This window comes from Perissodus microlepis, chromosome 23, assembly GCF_051167445.1.
Source record: "Perissodus microlepis isolate ML-2025 ecotype Zambia chromosome 23, ASM5116744v1, whole genome shotgun sequence".
In the NCBI taxonomy this organism is placed as follows: domain Eukaryota; kingdom Metazoa; phylum Chordata; class Actinopteri; order Cichliformes; family Cichlidae; genus Perissodus; species Perissodus microlepis.
In genome coordinates this window covers 37,479,270-37,501,527 of record NC_140482.1, presented here as the reverse complement: position 1 = coordinate 37,501,527, position 22,258 = coordinate 37,479,270, and the positions used below count along the sequence as shown (strand labels likewise).

The 22,258-nt window shown below is 39.1% G+C and overlaps 1 protein-coding gene across 3 annotated transcripts in view; it reads left to right on the top strand.

Moving 5' to 3' along the window:
* Positions 1-19,468: 19,468 nt before the first annotated feature.
* The window catches only part of ncanb (neurocan b), a 175,232-nt gene continuing 172,442 nt past the window's right edge, over positions 19,469-22,258 (top strand). For 2 of the 3 annotated variants that reach the window (XM_084921781.1, XM_084921783.1), the window contains exon 1: positions 19,469-19,864. The gene's annotated coding sequence lies outside the window, so the exon portion shown is untranslated. Of the gene's footprint in view, positions 19,871-22,258 lie in introns of all 3 variants that reach the window. The other variant, XM_084921782.1, reaches the window with a different exon arrangement.

Here is a 22,258-nt window from a genome sequence, read left to right as displayed (position 1 = left end):
TTATTTTCTAACCTTAAACTGTACTCTAAAATTTAGTGAAGGAACATTATGCAGCACTGTATGATGCAATAACTCAGATATGGCATTGCTCCATTCTCACTTACCCAATGGAAATTATTTTTTTCAAAGAAATAATTTGTTTAATTACCCCCAGTGGTGGAGCCAATTAAGAATATAAACTCAATTAAGTCTTAAGTGTGAATTTTTACTTGGAAATCAGATAATGAAGTGAAACAGACAGGAGCCTCTGTGATAAGTACAGTCATTCATAAAGAAGATTGTTTACATGTGTAATTACTCTCCATGGCTTTTCTACCATGACAGGCTTGCCTTGAACAGACTCTTTCTATGTGTAAACCTTCTGTGAATGTGTTGGTGAGTGAAAGTGACTTTCAGATCCATGTTACTGATGATGGCTAGACCTCTGAACCTGCTGTCATTGAGTTTGAAAAGTCTGCCAAGATCTGCTGAGATTTTATAGATTTATAGATTATTAAGTAGCTGATTTTCAACAACTCTTTTATTTATAAATTATACAAATTGATGCAACCACATTGCCGCAGCTAGAGGCAATATTTCCCTGCCAATAACAAGAGAATTTGTTTTTCCGCTTGTGCAAAACTAATGGACGTCTGGCAACTTCCCTCTTGGGTTGCTGCCAGTGTGGTTATATAGATGATAATAATGAGCCTCTTTTAATTTGGTACCATGTCTTTTTTTTTTTTTTACTTCTTATTTGGTACTACTGCAATAAAAAAATAAAAAAAAGCAGTTTGTGTATTGAACAGAATATATCATTCTTGGACTATATTGTCCCAAATGTCCATAGTCATTTTAGTTACAGAAAGGTAGTGCACTCTTTAAAAGGTAATTTCAACTGAGATGCAAATTAATTGCTCCCACTTTTGTAAAAAGGCATCTCTTAGCAAGAAAGTGATTCTCGCCATTATAAATATTTCCATCTCTAAGTCCACCCATTGTTTAAGATTTGGAGTTCTTTGTAATTGCTTTGGGGGGTTTTTTCTTCCGTTAGCAGTAATGAGTTTTAACAACGTTCTCTTTTTATTACCCCAAGGTACAATCTCATGACATCTTGGGGATTTCATTTCATCAGCGGTTTTGGTGCACATTGACATGACAGCATCTCACAGTTGCTGCAGATTCGTCAGCTACACATCCATTGTGCGAATCTCTCATTGCACCACATCCCAAAGGTGCTCTATTTTATTGAGATTTTATGGCTGTAGAGGCCATTTGAATACAGAGAACCAATTGTAAAGTTCAGAAAACCAGTTTGAGATTATTTGAGCTTTGTGATAAAGTGCATTGTCCTGTTGGAAGCAGCCATCAGAAAATGGGTACACTGGTCGTAAAAGGATGGACAGTTTCAGAAGCAATCCTCAGGTAGACTGTGGCATATAAATGATCGTTAGTTTGTACGAATGGGCCTAAAGTGTACCCAGTAAATATTCCTCATACCATTATACCACCAGCAACCTGAACTGTTGAGATGAGGCAAAATGTATCCATTCTTTCGTGTTGTTTACACCAAATTCTTACCATACCATCTAAATGTCACAGCACAAATTGGGACTCGTGAGACCAGACAATGTTTTTCTGGTATTGTGTTACTGAGTTTTGGTGAGCCAGTGTAGACTATAGCCTTAGTTTCCTGTTCTTGGCTGTTGCTCCAAATGAGTCTTCTGCTGCTGTAGCCCATCTGCTCCAAAGTTCGATGTGTTGTGCATTCAGAAATGCTCTTCTACATACTTTGGTTATAACAAGTTACCTTTGTCTTCCTATCAGTTTGAAGTAGTCTGGCCATTCTCCTCTGACCTCTGGTATCAACAAGCCATTAATTTTCTGATTAATTCTCTTTAAACCCTAGAGATAGTTTAGTTGGGAAATGCTAGTAGATTATTCTCAGAGAAGTCTATTTGATCTTTCTTCTCCATTCTGATGCTCGGTTTGAACTTTAATAGGTTTTCTTGACCATGTCTACATGCCTAAATGCACTGAATTTCTCTTATGTGATTGGTTGATTAGATATCTATGTTACCAGTAGTTGAAAAGGTACATCTAACAAAGTTTTAAAAATAAAAATATACAAAAATTTAATTAAAAAAAAATTCCAGCCTCTCCACTTGCATGAGCTAGTAGATGTGAGTTGTATTACCAACATGGAGTGACAATCTTCTTCAGATTTCTTTATCTAGTTCTTTTTCCATTTTTTTGACACATCTAGTTTTATTTGCACATGTATCTGTTTCTGTAGATACTGGTGTAATTTAGAGATGGTTTTCATATTAGTGTGTTTATGTGTTTCAGTCAAAATGTGCACCATCTTTAATTGGCAGCAGCTTATCTACAAGAAAAAATCTAAAAGGCAGTTTATTTAAAAACGAATTTTAATATATTGTAATAGGTAAACATGTCTAAATATAAAGATGAAAGAGAAATCAATTTAAGACTGAAAGCAAGCCAGCCTCCCTTCAACATCTACTACAAGGAAAATATAACTTCTAAACGATCACATTTTGAAAACCTAAAGTTAACCACTACTACCAGTTTAAAAAAATGTTACATTAAAAACTCATGGTCTGTAAGGCTGTGTAGCCAATAGAGCTTTTCACCTGGAAAACTCTGAAGTCCTTGTTTTATTTCCTGCCACTTTCTATACTGTTTGTAATCTGAAGGGTGTAAAAAATACTGGTTGTATTATATTAATTTGGTGTGTTTTTAATTAATATCTGATGTTCAGATAAAAGCCCTGGGACTTAAACTGTGATGTAAAGACATAAAATAATAAAATAATCTTAACCTCATTCTAATTCTCCCTGACAAGCACCTCATGCCAGACGGCTCTCCTGATAGGCGATGCCAAAATGAGGTGAAACACAGTGCGAGGAGAGGGCTCTGCATGCAAGATTAAAGCTATGTTGATTTTGTCAGCAAGCAGAGGTTATCTGGAGTTTAACAAATCAGGGAAATTCACACTCACAAGACTGGGGCTTTTTCAGGACAGGCCAATAAAGAATAATTTTTTTCCCAATGGACCTGCAGTGTGGATTCCCCTCTGCCATTACTGTATCACTTCCTCTTTGCCTTTTACCTCCCTTTCGCCCCCTCTACTTCTCCAAACCAAGTCCCCTGGCACATAGCTTCTTACTCATCTTCTGTCTTGTCTTTTATACCATATCTTTTCACTTCACCTACTATTCTTAGCCAGAGGCATTTTGTTTTTTCTCCTTTTTGCCCTCTCAGCCTCCCTCGAGCCTTCTGTCTCCTTATCTGTCTCTGTCCATCTAGTCTTTTGAGTCACAAATAAAATTTTCTGTCTGCCATAGATGGTAGAGGAAGGAAAAACCAGTCTCAGTAAGGTGATGGGCCGACACATGCCACCAGAACACTAATTCATCGTGGCATTGATTCTCCAAGTAGTTCGGACTCTACTGGAAGGATGGAAGACTATTCTCCCAAATATATGCCCTTACTTGGTGTTTTCATGATGTCAGTGATTCAGTTCAGTGACTGCACCTGCCTTATGGATGAAGCATTGTAATCCCAAAAGAAAGTGACCCTATTAGTTGTCTTTTTATAGGATAAAGGAAGGACTTTGTTGCAGAGTTGCCGTGGAAATGATGGTCTAGTTTTCACCAAACTCTTCTTTTGTGTATATCTACGACCATGAAAGCATAGGATTGGTTAATGCTTTATCATGTCACTGCAGAGCCAAAAAACAGAATACTGTTAAATTATTGGACTAACATGCTTTTTCTTATTTTTTGTCATATTTATAATATAGATCAAATATAAAATAAAGAGATCAGCCTATATAGAAGTAATCCCTGTGAGCAACAACCTGAGGTTTCAGTTTGCTTTAACTATGTTGCAGAGAATTTCTACGCTCTGCATGATGTCATAGAGTCCAGATATGAATAATATTGTCATCTCAGACACACAGCTTAGTTTGCAACTAGAGAAACCCCACCTACCATCAGATCTTTTGTTTGCCAGTGGCAGCCAGTCATTGGAAAGTTAGCTTGAGGAGGCTTAAAAGAGTCCAAGAATAGAGTGGAAAATGAGCAAAATCCCACACTTTACCACTGTTATTACCTGAAGCAGATTTAAAAGTGTGTTAAAATGTATAGGACATTCAGTCACCCAGGGACAATATAACAATGCTATCAGAATGACATTTATTACTCCAGGCACACAGTAATGATATATATCATCCTACCTTTCATAATACTCTTGCAACCAGCAGTGTCAGTAACAGAAATGTTATTCCCAACACACTCACATCTTTATATATAAGATACATCGGATCAAGATCAGGAAGTTTCAAAGGTTATTTGTAAGGAAACCGACAGGCGAACAAAAGCCTTGTGAAGATAACGCACAAAAAGGAAAATGTCACTTCTGAGAATGTGGGGGAGCACATGTATGTAAATAGAGTGTATTTACATACTGGGCATGTTTGTACATGTGTGTGAATGCAAGGAAGAAAAATTAGAGACATTTTAGCCACAGACAAAAAGCACATCTGAAGCGTATGTTCTGATTGCCCAGATTTCTCCTTAAAGCAGAGATGTTTTTCAAAGTGAGTTTCTTTAAAAATGTCATCTCCTGCTTAGATAAATGGTTTACACCTTCTTTGCTGCCTATTGAGCCGTCATAGTTCCATTGTGTCGTAAAAAGAAGAGTATACTCAGCGCTATATAAAACTATAATAAACTTGCTCCCTGCAAATGTCTGCAAATCCTGATATTTATTCTTCAGGAAGATCATTAGAGAGGAACTGGAGGCAACCATATGGACACGAATGCTGCTCAGCTCAGTCCATTACTTAAATACAGATCTTGGTAGACACCACCAGTAGGCTTTCTCCATCTGCTGGCACAAACACATACCTAGGATGCAAGGCAGTAACTTGAATAAAATGTGTTATAGAAAATGTCCCTGTTCAGATGGTTTATTTTAAGTTGAGTTTTATTTCAATACTGAAAGTAAAAGTAAGACATCATATTGGGAGCTGATAGACAATGACAGGTAATACTGTTGAAATCCAGAACAGTCAGCTTTATAAGAAGTGTCTCGAACAGGCAGTTGTATCTGAAAGTCAGCAAAATTGTTGCAAATTTCCCCTGAAACCGTTTTAACACACATCCAAGCAGTTCATAGTCTCATGATTCTGTTTGAATCATTAACCCGTATGAATGCTTAGAAATTACATGATTTGTTTTTGCAAAACAAATGTGAGCAAATGTTTTAGCTTTTAAAATTCAACATTTACACAGATGTATATGATAGCTGACATTATACATTACTGTAGCAACACGATCACCGTTTCTTTTACGACATCACCATAACGAAGGCACTAAACAGCAGCTTGGCTGCTCTTTTGTTTCATTTGACTCCAGAAGACAAGAGAAAGATCAACATGAAAAAGAAGCAAATTCATATTGCCCCCGGCGTGCTTTTCCATGCTAAAATATGCATCAGAGGCTGTGATTATTATGCCTGCCTCTTTCTATGGAAACTAGTGGAGCAAGATTATTTGGTTCTACATAAAATGCAGCTGAGGATGCCTAATATAAGAGTAGTTCTGCTGCTGTATAACGTTTTTTATAAGTTAAGGTAGATGAGTATGTGAAATTCTTGATGGTTTATGACATAGTTGATTGTTTATTTTTCACTATTCAAGTAGCCATCACATCACAGATATATAACATTTTGTGGTTGGCAGTGTGGCTATTAGGGAATTCATGCAGTACAATGTAAGGCACTCAACATGCTTAAATTAGCAGCAGGAATTGCTGGAGGTTGGAGAAAAGAAAAAAAGGTGTCATGCAAGAAAAGTGTAAAAAGAGGGCTGGAGTTAAATGATATGCACGAGATAATTAGAGATTGTGAAGTGAAGAGATGAAAAGAACCAAGTGCCTCAATATTCCAATACATGAGGGACCCTGCAGGTGGACACCAGGCCTTTAGGCTGAAATATATACACTCATTTTCTTGCCACCAATTGTACAAATTGTTCTCTGTGCTGGTCTATCTACACATGCTGTCTTTCCAGATAAAGCCAAGCCAAGGGAGCCGGAACGGCATGCTGTGTTTGGAGGCTTGATTATGCAGAGTGGCAGACTGAGAGAGGCGTTTGGAAACGCTTCAGCAGACAGATCACTGCTGGGCCTCTACGCGGTGTGTGTTTGCTGTCCAGTAGCCGAGCTTCACAGATAGTACTGCTTCCCTGTTGACTGGCAACTCTTTAAAGGCCCCCCTGGACTGAATGAGCTCTGTGGGAAGAATGAGAGGAAAATGGGTGAAGAGACCACTCAGGACAAACAAATTTAGAAGAAACAGGGAAAAGTGTACCTTTAGAGAAAGGGATAAATACAAGAACTTATTACAGATGCTTTATGAATTGTATTGTAATGAATTTTGAGAAGCCCAGAAACATGTTTGATTTTACTTCTCAATGGGGTCCGATGTATTACTTTCAGTGTAGTGAGCAATATTAAATACTGCCGACTGTGACTTCCGTACCTCAGCCCTTTATCAGATTGTTTCTGTCATCGCTTTCCTGCCCTCCACCTCATCAGAGACACTGGAGTGTCCGTGGATGAGACTTCTGCAGTGAAAAAACAGTTGCAGACATCGTCTCTCTGGTTCCCTGCACTGACACTGCGATTTGTAGAAGTCACACACTACAGTGATTGCAAATAATGATGAGCTGGTGAAGAAAGGCTGAGGGAGAGATGAGGTGGTGATTGCTGCTGCACTGTGTAAGTCAATAATGGAGAATATATGTCATCTGCCATTATGTATCTTACAGCGCCCCCGTAACCCATATGCTAATTAATGCTGATTTATGCCTCATTATGTTGATTTATAACATGGCTACCAGAGTGCTGTTGACTGACTGCAGGACAAAACCCCAGTTTGAAACATGTTAGCATCACTCTCGCGTGGTCTTCGGGATGGCTCAGTGAAGCTGTGTCTCGTTGTTTTAAAAAAAAATCTCACTTAGAATAATTTTTTGAGCGGTCATGATAAATCTATGTCATAAATTTTTTTATACTGCACCATTAAAGGGCCAAAATTGTAGCTCTGTGTGATTCAGTCCATTAACTGCAAATCATGTACACTTTGCATTACTGATGGCCATTTTCCAAACCATAACTTTGATTTCCTACGTTCGAGTCACTCATTCATTTGCCTCATTTCAATAAAATACATACATCAACTTGCTGAGACTTGAAGCTTACTCGAAATAGGCAATCCATCATAGCTTTTACTGTATACATGGCAACTCATTTAAAAGTTTTAAAATATGGAGTGGCAGTGCTTTTATAGCAGCCTATGACATTCAAGTTTTCATTGTTACCTAGCATTTTGTACTAATTAGCTATGTTAGAAAAAAAAATCTCCGACCAAAACACGAGATGGAAGGCTGTTATTTTTCTTTCTCCTAAACTCTACACAAAGTAGCAGTACAAAAAGCCGGAAACACAAAACTGATCTACTATCACTTCATAAAAAGTCATAGCAAACAAGTTTTAACCAAAAGTTGCCCATTTTCACATTTGTCAGACATGTAGCAACATTAGCATTATTTTGACTTATAGTTCAGGCCAAGTGATGGAAATAATTCCAGAATTCACTCTCATTTTAGCTTTGTTTATGTCCCGAGAACAAGAGATAAATGGAATATGTTAATGACAGAGCTGAGTTTGATCAGAAACAATAAAACTGTGCACCATAAATCAAAACCAGTGGAATGGAAGATGTTTAACAACATTTCAGAGCTGAGAAAAACTGAAGGATACCATTATTTGTATCTTCGTCAGAGCATAATATTACACTTTATTATTTGATTGATTATTAATATGTAAATTTAAATCAGAGGAGCTTTAAGGAACTATTTTTTATGACCAAGTTTTATGCAAGTTGGAACGATGGGGTCCATTAATCTATATTGCATGGATGAAAAAATCTAAGGTCTCCAAATATCAAAAGATCAATGGCAATAATGTGAAATACACTGGCCACTTCATTAGATACACCTTACTAGTATTGGGTCCACTTGCTTTAATTCTTTGTTTCATAGATTCAACAAGATGCTGGAAACATTCTTTTGAGATTTCCTATTGATGTGATAGCATCATACGGTTCCTACAGATTTGCTACCCATCATGTGAATCTCCCATTCCACCATATCCTAAAGGTGCTCTGTTGGACTGAGCTCTGGTGACTGTGGAGCTCATTTGAGTACAGAGAGCTCATTATCATGTTAAGGAAACCAGTTTTAGGTGATCTTAGCTTATCCTCCTGGAAGCATCCATCACAAGATGACTACAGCATGATCGTCAAGAGATGAACATCATCAGCAACAGTCCTCAAGTAGGCTGTATAAATGATCCTCAGTTGGTACTAAGTGGCCCAAAGTGTACCCAGAATATTTTCCCCCTACTATTACACCACCACCACCAACCTGAACTTGTAATACAAGGCAGGTTGGATCCATACTTTCATGTTGTTTACCCCAAACTCTCACACTACCATCCAAATATTGTAGCAGACCAGAAAACATCTGTGATTATCCAATTTTAATGAACCCATGCAAATGTTATCCTCAGTTTCCCGATTTTAGCAGACAGGAGTGTCACCTGGTATGGTCTTCTGCTGCTGTAGCCCATATGCTTCAAGATTTGATGTTTGTGTATTTAGAAATGTATTTCTGCATACCTTGTTTAGAACATCTTCTGATCTCTGACATCAACAAGGCATTTTCCTCCCACAGAACTGGCGATCACTGGATGTTTTCTGCTTTGTGGACCATTCTCTGTAAACCCCAGAGATGGTGGTGCAAGAAAATCCCAACAGATCAACAGTTTCTGAAATACTCAGATTTGCTCGTCTGACACACCGATGATGCCACGTTCATAGCCACTTAATCATCTCTCTTCCCTATTCTATTCTTGATATGAACTTCAACAGTTCTCTTGGACATTTCTATTGGACATGCTTAAATGCACTGATTTGCTGGCATGTGATTGGCTGATTGGTGTTTGCACTAACTAGGTGTACCTAATGAAGTGGCTGGTAAGTTTCTAGATAATGGGCTAAAATATGGAAAATTATCAGTAAGTGCTTGTGAACACTTCACTAAATGCTAGAAAATGCTGATTGATTATACATATATTCAATTCTACCTTCTATTTCAGGCAGCAGGTTCAGAGTGGCCAAGTATACTGATATTTGTAAAGAAACTGTAAAACTGGCATTTGACCTACCTACTGTTTTTGTGCATGCTCCCTGGATTTAAAGCTCGTGTTTCATCTCAGCCTTCTGGACCATGGCAGACACATTTACTTCAGGCTTTTTCACCAAACAGTCATCTCCACCTTAACAGTCAGTCTTCAAAACCGTACAGCATGTCAGCAGTGGAGAAGTTCTGCTCCCTTTTTGGTTGCTTGCTTGGATGACATGGCACCTTTTCAAGAGGAAGTGATAGCATAGGTTCTGGATGTACAAAGAAATGAAGAAGACTAAAGATATTGTGTTCTCTAGAGAAGAAAAAGTCACTGGTATCAGTGCTGATGGTGCTGTTAGTGGCTCCCATATAAGTTTGTAATTCGGTCCCAGGATACAGTCTTTGATCAAATCATGCAGTTTCTGAAGCAGTGTGCCAGAATGTCAGTAAAGAAAACAGAGTTTTGGCCGCACTTGACTGAGCCTTTTACTTAGAAGCACTCGCACGATGAAGGAAATGCATTCTTGATCATTTTGTTTTAATGGAAATGTTACAATTATGCATCATTAATATGCTGTTGGGCCTCATTGACAAAGGTTAAGAATAATATCAGCTCACCCCACTGTAATGCAAAATATGAAGAAAATCTGTATGGTAGTTTCTCGTGTTTGAGTTAATTTTATTTGTAGTATAATATTTATATACACGATGTGATTTTCTTTGATCACACTCCTTTGATCAGAAGGGGGAGAACTGTCAGCAGATTGGAGAAGGGCTGGCGGTAGAAACACAGCTAAAATATGGTTTCACAAATAATGCTGTTCAAATGGAGTTCACATGCCTTACTTTTTGAATTTGACAAAAACAAATCTGGTAAACTGGTTTGCTGATGAAACATCCCAAAACATAACATTTCCATAATTCACAACTGTCAAAAAAAGGTTAGGACGCAAATGGAGGAAGTTAAAGGCTGATTGACTTAAACGAAAAAGCTCTAATGCTGAAGTAAATCCAATTTAAACAAAGTCCAAACATGAAAAGAGAACTCTATAAACACTAAAGGCAAAAGAAATTACAGTGCTGAACATAAGGAGAAAAAACAGGAAACGAGCCGAAGGTCCAGTTCCCAGTTAAAAGTTTAGCCTTGCTGCCTGATTCTGGCTGCCAGGCAAAGGCATTTTAACTTAATATCTCATGGTCACGATGTCCTCCTTATAAAAGCCTATTTCATGAGCAGAACATACACTCAAAGTCGATACATTGCGCAATTGCCATTCTCGACCTCCATGACCATATCTGTGTGACAAGACAATCCCAAAGGCCAAAACTAAAACAGCTATACCAAAAGCTGATATCATGAAACAGACACTAGAAAAGAATATTTCAGTATGTCGTTCACATGGATGGCATGTTGTCTGGGTCCAGACATATGAGTCAGTCCACTCCACTGAGTTGTCTGATTCATATGGGACGGGGAGATAAAAGGTGAATGTAGTCACTGTGACCTCACCCGTTGGTCTGTGTACTTCTGTTTTAAAGCTTAGGTTTCTTTAGATTTAATGTCAGTATCTTGATTTTTTTGAAGAAGAAAAACAGCAAGGAATTGGTCTGATGGGAACCCAGAAACAGATGGAGGACAAAGGATACCCTTCTATATCATCTATTTTACCCTCAGCGCGACCATTATTTATAGAATAAAAAATATCCTGTAATGAAGAAGGCTTGAAATTACAAACTGAGACCATAAACTCATTAGGAAAATGTTTACTGAGGTAATAAATCAAGAAGTAGAAGAAAAGTAGGGCCTTTGCTCATAGGCTTCTATACAAGTTGACGTATTTTTGCAAGCAGAGGAGTTGGCCCCTGCTGGTTATATTTGCAGGTTTAATGCTGAAGGGGCAGTCTTCATGGACCACATGCTGCTATTTTTAATCAGATTTTTTTGGATTTGAGTTGTAAACTGATAGGGGTTATACACTTTGTGTTTACTGTATTTTTACTATAACCAGCAATGCCAGCTGTTAGTAAAGAGACAAAAGCAAATATTGAACAAACAAAAATTGAGTAATATACAAGGTCAGTAAAAATAAAAACTGTGTAGGATGGCTTAGATATGTTTGTTTTAACCCTGCAGTGAAATTTGAATCTGTACATAATGGTTTCTAATCCCAGTTCTTATTGATTTTAGTATGTTGACACTTTGCCTTTATTATGTCCTCCCTGCCACGACCCTACAAAAACAGATACTGATAAAATACATTAGCAGGAAAACGCTAGATTCTGGCTGCAAAAAAGCACATGTATTCTTTGTGTTATGCCTATACTGGGAACATCATTAAACATCAAACCAAACCTTTCTTGCTCCCTGCCTTCCATCAGGGTCAGTCAGAGAGTCTCCAATTGGCTGTCTGTTTATAATAGGCTAAGCAAAGCCCAGCTAACAGCCTCTTGTCTCCTCCCCTCTCACCTTCATTTATTATAGATCACCTGCCCCCACCTGCATGGCTTCATTACTCCCTCATTTACAGCTTCTCTGGTCTGCTGACTCTTCTTTTTTTCCTCGGTGCCTAACAGCTCTCCTGGTGCTGCTGTTTCAAACCCCGCCAGCATCACCCCTCTCTTTGTCTGTCTTCCCTCTCCTCCTCCTATCCCTTTCTCTCGACCATCCTGAGTTCTCATTTTCATCCATTAGGTAATTTAAACCGTCATGCAGGCAGTCGTTCGCAATGATGGTAAATGACTGAGTGCAGTTTGCTGATAGCCTTTTAGTGCTAGTGTCATTCATTTCTGGGTCAGTAAGCTGCAGGACCTGGATTGGCACCAGTGGTGACCCTGACATATGACACACACAAATATCCCTCTCTATTTGTCAGACACACATGCACTGTTACTCCCTCCCTCTGTTTAGCTGCTTACCGATGAGCCTATCTAGAAAGCTGTCTAATGACATGACAAAGCCAAATAAACAAAAGAGAACAGAGTTATTGGCAGCTGGGCCCAGGAACCTTTTGCTGCCTTCTTATTTCTCTTAGTCTACTTATACGTGAAGGTGTAGTACTGTCTAAATAGTAATAAGCTAATTGACCAAAGAGTATTTATTTGATTGGCATTTACTAACCTTGCTATACCGGATTTTTACCTGCGTGTGCTCCCTTTATTTGCATGTTTAGGCTTGAGTTGCTTTCTCTCTTACCTTGTTTGGCCCTCAGGAGACAAGCTATCCTGAAAAAACAAAACAAACAAGCACAAACGTAAAATAAGCTTAAGGCCAAATCACTGTTGCTACCTGTGTACTGTTGCTAGTCTGTGTACTGTTGCTAGTCTGTGTATGTGTGTGTGTATTTTGAGTTAAAGGAAGAATAAGGTTTTAGAAATCTTGAAATGTTTGAATTTGTTGATGGAAAATTATTTAATGGGGAATGCACTCAGCATCAAGTCTTTTCATGCTCTCTCTTACATATACAGATGCCTTGAAACACAATAAAACCCACTGCTGCCTCCTCCACTTTTCACTTGGTTGTTTACTCAGGCTGGATGTGCATCACTTTCAGCTTTCTTTAAATGAAGGCAGCTGGTGGGAGTTTGTGTATTACAATTCTAAAGATTAACATCAGTTTGTCAGGATGCTTATGTAACTTATTAAATTTGTTTTCCATCACTATGACCATTTAAATGTGAGGATTTCTCTGAGTAATTGGAAGCAGGAAAATGCCGAGGTTGGCTGGTTAAACAAGTTTAAACTCAATGCAACAAAACCATTGGGGATTAATTGTGATTTGTTACCACGCTAGCTGTGGGACACTAAAATGTTGTTACAGCAGGGAGAACACAACCTGCTGACCTTGGTAATTCCCTAATTTGGTCTGTGCAGTCACCAACTTTACTTGAACACACAGGTGTTAAAACTATGGCCCATAGGCCAAAATCAGCCTCCCAAATGAGTCAATCTAGACCACTTATGCAACAGTATTTTTGCACTTAACACTGTATTTTGTATAGAGGGACACTGTGTTGCAAGATGCTTAGAATGAATAATGAGAGCAGCTGTCTGACCTAACACATTTCTGGTAAGAAATTTACATTCATCATGGGCGTTAATGTCTTAGTAATTTGGGGCTTTAAAAGATTTCTTTAAACTTTTCTTTTTCTAGGATGGAATGATTGTACAGCATACATAGTGACAAGTAGGGGCTTCTTTCTTGGTGAGCACCCTCTCAGTTCATGGTGATAAAAACTGGCTTCACTGTGGACAGTGGTGCTGGTATTCCAGCAGTTTTCAGTTTATGACAGGCTTCAACCTTGGTGGTTTCTGGGTTCTTGAACATCAGAACCAAATTTCCCCTCATGTAAAGGTAACAGTTTGGGCCATCTTCCAGACCTTGGCAAAGTGGTAACACATCCGAATAACTTGTACTCATGTATTATTGTTGAAGGTATGATCCTGGAATATACCATTATTTAGAAATCACTCCAACAGACCTTCCCAATTTTTGTAAAATGTAGAATCTCCTTAGAACTTCACTTTGGCCCTTGGACTTGCCTGTCGTTCGTAGTATTGGTCATCCAATGAGTGCTGTCAAACAAATGCTTTTTACGGTGGCAAAGTGAAACTACCAGTTGCAGTCAATAAGGATCATGAAAAAGAGGTTAAAAGGCCTTTGGTCAGATGTGTGCTGTAAAGTTATTCCAACTTGGAAAAAGAACAGTTCAAAGAAATTATTAAAAGCCCAAAATTACCACCACATTCATGCTCCTGATGACTGTATATAAATTTCTGATCACAACTGTAGATTATTCTGGCCTACAGTATAGTAGACTGAATGTGGAAAATCTGAGACATTGTTGAAACTGCATAATTTTTCTTATGATACTCATGTTGCTCATGAATGTTCTGAACGTAGTTCTTCACACCAAAATAAAGGACATTTTACTGTGTTTTATTGGTTTTTAATAAAATTATGTTAGTCTGACTAACTTGAAATCAAATTAAGCTATCCCATGATCTAAAATGAACATGTTCAGGATGGATTGGCTTATCATTTTGTACAGATATTCACGATTTCCTGATGATGTCACAGGTCCAAACAGACTCAAGCGCAGACCAGGTTTATTTCAAAATGAAAGTCAACAGTTTATTTACAGAAACACCAAGTGCAACATAGACAATATGCAGGTCCCGGGGCTTTCAGGGATCCATGGGGAGGAAGGGAAAAGGTCCCCACACACACGCAACGCTCCTCTTCAGTCACTCAGGCTCTCGCTTCACGCATATCTCGCCACTCAGCCACTCTCAGATAATCCAGGGACAGGAAAACGGAACAGGTCCAGAGGACTCTAAATACAGGAGAACATGGTCAGAAACAAGCTAGAGATTCGCACAGGATAAACAGGTTTGCCAGAGGTGCGCTAAGACAGGTTACTCAACGATCTAGTGGCAAGAAACGCTGAATCGCCATCTTAAATAGCGGCCAGGTAATCAGGCAGATCAGCTGCAGGTGGACCGAGGATAGAAGAGAGGACATCTGACTTTCTAAAGGCACCATAAAGTTGACTTTTGTGGTTTTTCATGAATTGTTTGGAAAAATATTTGATGTGAACATACTGGCTGTCTAACCAGGGTGCCACCTGTTTCTACAACAACAGTTGCAGCCTGCATTTAATAAGTGGTTAAGAAAATGAATTGGCGGATTTGATGTTCCCATTATGAATGTAACAACTTAAATGGGTCATTAACTTAATGTCCAGTGCCACCTTCAGATGAAGATATCCTTTTGCATTTGCTTTCACTTTTCTTCAGTTCCCTCTGTGTTAAGAGCTGATTGTTAGAATGCTAATACTCTGACTTCACATATTGAGCATGGTAAACATTATAGTAGTTACAAAGCAAAAACTCCTATGTACTTCATTGCAATACTATTAATTTTTATTTTTGAAATTAAGGGCATAACAGCTATTTAAAATACAGCAGCCTTATAACAAAACCATGGTTTTGTTATAAGGCTGCTGTATTTTAAATAGCTGTTTTTTGTGGATTGTCATTATATACATGCTACAGTTTATTTCGTATGATCAGGTCTAGTGTATGGCCAGGGCTATCTTATAAAAGGGATGTGATTTATAGCCAGATGGAGTCACTGATGCATTCAAGTAACTGTTTTAAAGATGAGGGTAGCTCACTGGGTAATCTTGCACTCTGGGTCAGAGTTTAAACACACATTTGTTGTGTCTGATTGAGACTACAGAGAGGACAGATTATTTAAGATGGGAAAACAACAATGAGCACAAAGCTTTAACAGCAGAAGTCTGTCTGGGCGTCTGCATGTCTGCTGACCTTTTTCCTGATTTCCTCTTCCTCAGTGGCAGAAAAACAAGCTTCAATCAGTTTGTTTTAATTGCCAAACAAATATACGTTCTGTTAATTAAAACTGAAATACGATGGCTTTTCTTTGTGTTGACTTCACTCGAGATACTCACCCACGTACAGTACCGTGAGATGTTTTCAATGAGTTTCTGGGGATAGAAAATGCAGTGTTGTTGTCATTAAAGCTGATGTGTGCTTCTTGATTGTTACGCCTCTCAGAGTTAAGTCTGTGTGCAAACAAAAGCCCAGTTCCTGTCAAAGACTAGGGGGTAAACTTTATCCCAGAATCCTCTCAGGGACGAACGCATTTCTCTGCTCTGTTTAATTATTCCTTTGGGTTTTAGGGGTGGCTGGACAATGTTTTAAGAAGCCAGTTCTCCAGGGATTAATTTCTCTCATGCTTTGCCTAATTAAGGTATTAACAAAATGTAATAAACTCTTGCCAGAGGATGCTTCAAAGCAGTGCATTGCTCATTGCTCCAGTTGCCCCATCAAATATGTATTTAATCTAAGTATAATGTAGTGGCTACAGAAGATAAACACATTTACCCACAGCTATAAAGCCTAGGAATCGATATAAACCATTTCTTTGTTTACTCTCTTGTTTGTAGTTTGATTGCCTTCAGGGAAACAGAGAAGCAGGAAAAACAGAGAGGCAAAGATTAAAACAAAAAAAAACAGGGAATAAGAAAGCACTGTCTCTGTAGTCTTCGTCATCATCTCAATCATCACCACCATCATCAGAACTCTTCAAAGGATCCTGCCCTTTTGAAAAGTCGGGATATGAGGAGATCTGATAAGCATGGGCTCAGGGTGGTGCTGCAGTCCTTTTGGTGTCAAACTCACTGGAGAGTCCGCCTGGCTTCAACTATTCTTTAAAGCTGAGGATAGTCTCAAGCACTTAGCCAGGATTAGCTGAAGAGCACTGCTTTCAACAGGACAAAGATTTCAGCCATCCCCACAGTACAGCCATTATGCCATCAGCAACCTGTCTGTAAACATCAGATGATTTGCTCTAAGTGATGAGTTGTTTAAGTCTTTTTCTGCCAGTGATCATTAGAGTTGCCTCTCATGTTTTTTCATCAACTCTGAAATCCAATGATATTCCCAATATGCCTGCAAATAAAATCTGCTGTATGCCTGTTTATTAAATGTAAGTTGAGAGCAAATAAAAATAATTTCAAGAAAAAGAATGATATTGATTGTAAGGCTAATTTTATAGTGAGCAAGCTAACTTTGATGCACAGAAACAAGGCTTATGCATTTCATGAGGTATCTTACAGTTTGTGAATTATGAAAATTACATCATCACAATCAAAAATATTTTTTAATTCTAATTTGAGCATTTCTCTCACAGTCACTTTTTATCCTTCAAACCTGCAGCATTACAATTGGCCAAAAGAAGATGATATACGAGAGAACATGATATACTTTCCAAAGTCTCACTCTTGGCTTTTATTTTATAATATATTTTATGATATGCCTTATGATACTGCTCAATTTTTAATTACTCAGGGGGCTAGCTCCCAAATATATAACACTTGTGGTTATTGGATAAGTCTTGTCTGCATCTTTATGTTCTCTGGCCTTTTTGTTGCTCCCTTGGCTAGGACTAACACTTGTGTTGAGGCAAGTTGTAGTTTCATGGCCCTTTCCTCTAAAGCAGCCATCCAAAAGACCGGGAGGCATTTGAACCTGCTGACAGCTCCACAGAATTTCAAGTTATACTTTGTCAACAAAGTATTTAAATAATGGCAAACAGCAGCTGGGGTCAGCGTGAAGTATTTTTAAGTACCATCGAAGAATTGTTTTTCTTATTGCCTTTACTCTGTCTTGTTATGCTTCTGCTATAATTAATAATTTAATGCCTTTTTTTTTTTTTTTTTTAAATATGTGCTGGAAGTACTATGGAGCTGGTTTAGACCACATTTAACCACTGACCTTCTGATTTGGGAGATAACCAACACTTCCTCATGAGGCACAGCTACCCAAAGATGAAAAATAAAATAACTAAGAAATGTTAAAAGTAACATGTAATCGTAAAAATAGAATTAAACAATAAATCAAAGATTTCTTTTGCTTATGTTCGTTCACAGTTAACATTAACTATAGGAACAGACAGCTATAATGGTCTGCTGTAAAAGGAAAGACCTTATTTTTGGCTGTGTCTGATGAGATTAAATATAAAGTCTGTTTCATGATTTATTGATCATCATGTGATGATTTTAAGAGCTGAACTTCAAGGTGTCTTTTTCTGTGTGTGCGACTAGAATGGGAGAAAAAAAAGTGAGCCATGGAGAAACCTTTTAAAGATTTTCTTTTTCTTGTTTTGCTTGTAAAAAGATATTGATTTAAGTCTTCCCAACTTAGAAAAAACATTTTAAAGCAAAGATGATAGACATCATTTCGCTATGCATTTGATATTTGTGGCATGACAATGATTTATAAGTGCCAGCTCTTTGGCGAGCAGACATGCAATCATGCTTTGGTAATGCCAATGATTTAATATTATGTCATTAAATCTAAGCAGCAGCCTAAACCATACCCCCGCCATGCATCCTTACCACAGATGCAACCAGCAAACAGTGTATTGATTAGCACGAGGATAGCAGGATAAACAAAATGTAATTTGTGACATTTATGTGTATCGTACTCATTACACAAGACAGACTCAAACAGACTCGAACTTTATCTCATTCTTATGTTTCAGTAAAAGCAACCGTCATTCAATACTTACTACCTTCAGGTCCAACATGAGCTGCTCACTTTCACTTGAGAAGGCAGAGTGAAGGCAGACACGGGGCACAAGTATAAATGGAAACAAAGTCCCTCCAGTTGTGGGGATTTAACGCAGGGCTATTCACACTTTATGCCGCTCAAAAGCTTCAGCACCACGGACAGCTCCTTTAGTCTTTAGAAGCCGTGTGGTCTCCATTAGCGACCCTTTTTACAGCAGCCAAGAATACTGGAGGCATATGATAAAAACGCACTCTGCCTATAGAAAAAAAATATATACATGTAAAATCAACAAAAATGCAAGCTGCCCCAGTTATGCGTAAATTATACAACTCTGCTGAACAATGCCTTAATCTTCCTGTCCGCACGGGTCTCACGGGGGATCATTATTCTTTAACAAAGCAGTGGGTCTTTCAAACTGCCCGTGAATGTATACAAGCGCCACTTTTGCAAACTCTTTCAAATGACCGTTTTTATTTTTATTTTTTCACAAGCACCACAGTAATTATGCTAATGTTAAACTCCCACCGCGCAGACTTTATACAGTGCAGAGTAGAAAGCCAGTAAGCCTCGCTATATGTCCATGTCAGATTCGCTCTTATGTGAAAAATGTTGATTCAACGTTTGCCGCTTAGGCCTGCCAACTAAATCCTTGGCAATTTGGGCATTAATCCAATTTGATAGCCTAAGCTCGCTCCATTGCAAGTAAATCTCAGGTTGAGGTCACTGCTACGCTGCCAAACAAGGTAATTCTTTCCCTAAAGTCATTAATTACAGCGCTCAGACAAAGGCCAAACGGGATTGTGGGGGCCTACAGTAGGACAGAGATGCCAAATCACGTCTTAAACTAAACCCTCTCCCTCCCCGCCTGTCATAAATTCCTTGAACAGATAATGACTAATGGATTTGTGATTGTTGTGTGCCTGGGTTTATTACAAGCAACCACACGTCTTGTCAGGCGGTCTACGTGCATTACATTAGATGGTTTTCAAGAGATGCTCGAAGTACAAACTTCTGATCTTTATATCAACCTTAACACTAAAGGCTCCCCCCCCCCAACACTTTTACACACACTCACACATCATCCTCCTCCCCTTCGTTCCGCACACCCAACCACCAGCGCCCCCCAATCTTCGTTCATCCCTCTCTCCTGCTATTTGAATAGAGAGCCTGCGGAGCACTCTTTTGTTCAGTAGCGCTCAGCTGCTGGAGAGGTGAGCACCACTCTGGCTGGCGCTCATCCACTCATCGCGGCTGCTGATTCGACAAGTCCCCGAAAGACGCAAGGACACGTCTCTGCATCCAGGCGCACTGCACACGAAACGACACAGACCCTGTCTCCCTGTCTGACAGAAATTCCTCGGACTCGCGGGGCTTTTACGCGTCTCTTGGATGGTTCAGCTTCCCTGACTGTGGCGCTACCACCTGCACTGTATCACACAGACGCTCCTGTAAAGCTGCGGCATCGCTCTACATTCCTGTAGACGGGACCTGACTTGATCTGAAAGGTGAAGGCGAGTAGTCTTGTGTGTTTTTGTATATCTATTTATTTATGAATTTGTCTGACTGTACTATAAAATAAGTCAATTTAACATTATTTTAATTCCACGAAAAGAAATGGGTGTTTCACGAATTTTGTTCACTTAAAGTCGATCATCATTTGGAAATGTCCTTGTCGGTACTATTCAAAGACAAAGATATGTGGCTGTTACCAAAAGAAATGTGCTTTATATCGCAAAAGTGTGTAGTCTTTGCAAGCATGCGAGTCACTGCTTGAAGCTAGTTACTGTTTCCATAAGGCTATTTTTCAATTAATCTTTTTAGGTTTTGCTGTGTTGGTGATTTAGTTTTAATAAGACTCCAAAATGCACTTTGACAAAAGTTAAGCGATTTTGCTGTTTTCTGTCTGTTTGAATTACGTCGTAATTGTCCAATTATGCAGCATCTGTTGAAAAGTAATAAATGTAGCAAAGCGTCGTTCCCTCTTATTTTCTCCTTTGAGGCTGCTTATGTTCAAAAGGATGTTTGACAGCGCCGGTTACTGTACGATTTGGATCTGTATGACCATGAGCTCACTTCTTTGTAGTGAAAATCCCATTTTCCTCTCCTTTGGTAAGCCTTCAGGTGAGGCAGATGGGGACAGAGGGAGCTTTTGGAGTGGGTGTAAGTCGATAGGCAGCGCAGGCAGGGCTGTCAGCGCTGTCAGCGAAGCAAAGGAGGGAAACCTGAGACATTATCTTGGATGGCACTTGTACTCCACCTAAAGGGTCTCTCAATTATTTCTATTGAAGAAAGGCTGGCATCTGGCAGAAGGAGCTCTAGGTCACAAACTGACTGAAAAGGAGGAGGTCCAGCCCAGCCTGCATGCCACGGTTCAGTCCTGTGTGGCAACATGGCTTTCATTTGCCTGTGTAGCAGTGAGGAGTGTTTTTTGTGGATGAAAAAGAAAGTAAAGTTTTGTTTCGTTTTTCATGTTTGTCAGAGAACGCCAATGGAGCTGGAGTGGAGTTGCTCATGACCCCCTGGGAAATTAAGCAGAAATTCAGCCAAACTGTTTCTGAAATGGTTACTAGCCTCCCTCCCTCCCTTTTCTCACTCTCGCTGGGTTCTTATTCTGTCTTATAATTGTGTGTCTCAGGTATTTGCATACATGTGCACACATTCACTCAGCCAGCCAACCTAGCATTTGTCTAAGCAGTCTTCAGCTAAACAGATTATGCACCATTTTTATCTGATATTCCATCTCTCCAAATCTCCCGCAATTACACAAATCTTTTGACTCTGTTTGGGTTTAGCATTGGCAATGTGATCCTTGATACTCCAGGTCTACAAACTGGCCAGCCTAATTTCATTCTTTGACTGATTGTAGATAAAACATTCTCCTCTCACTGGTTGGGCAGCCATGTGTAGGTCTTTGTCTATCTGATAATTGTGTCTGTGTGTGTGTGTGTGCGTGTGTGGTGGTCTATTGTGTGTACATTTATGGCCACCTATGCTTCCAGTTAGTGAGTTTTGCTGTTGGATGATGTGGGCATCATCAGCTCCTGTTGCACTATTAGTATCTGGCTGCACATTAAACTGCCGTTTAAGTCCCTCTGCTTCTTTCTGCCTTGTGCACTCATGCATATTGCAGAAGGTTTCTGTGTTTGTCTTTGTCTCTCTTTCTCTTGCCCTGCACTGTTTGGACTCTCACTCATCACTCTTGCACTGGATCGCAGGCTCTGCTGTTAGCGCTATTGTTCTCAGAAGAGGTATTCTTTTTCTGTGGCATTGCCAGTTCACTGCCCCCATTTTCACATTTTCTGTGTGATGAGGCATTACAATGGATGAACAATATTCCTTTAGAGAGTGGTTCATCGCTTCTTAGTGGCTCCTCTCCAACTGTGGTCAAGGCCAAAAGCAGTTCGGAAATGTTGTCATCACATCTCATGAGCATGGACAGAAAAGCAAGACAGAACGAAAGAGGAAAGAGAGAAAGAAAGAAAGAGAATGAAGAAGGGATGTAACAGACTGTGGGAGTTTTACAGCATTATCTGCTCTTTGCATGAGGTTGCGTTGTCACATATTTCAATAATGTGTCTTTTCTGGTTGGCTGCGCTCAGCTTAGTGCAGACACTTGTAGCGGAAGACGTGAATGGGCCAGAATTCAATTTTGCACTTGAGTAGTGTCCAAGCAAGTAAATTGGAAACTGTGAATTTTTACAGAGATTTCGCAAATGTAAGACATTAATATTCCTACAATGAACCTTCTGCTATGCTTAAAACAAACAAAGCCACCTTGGCACAGGATGAAACAAGGGAAAGCTGCCAAGCAACTGCACAATATCAGTACAGAAGATCTCTGGGCTTGAGTTAGGCTGTTTGACTGGCAAAGGCCTCCAGCTTGAAATCCTGTAGTTGGA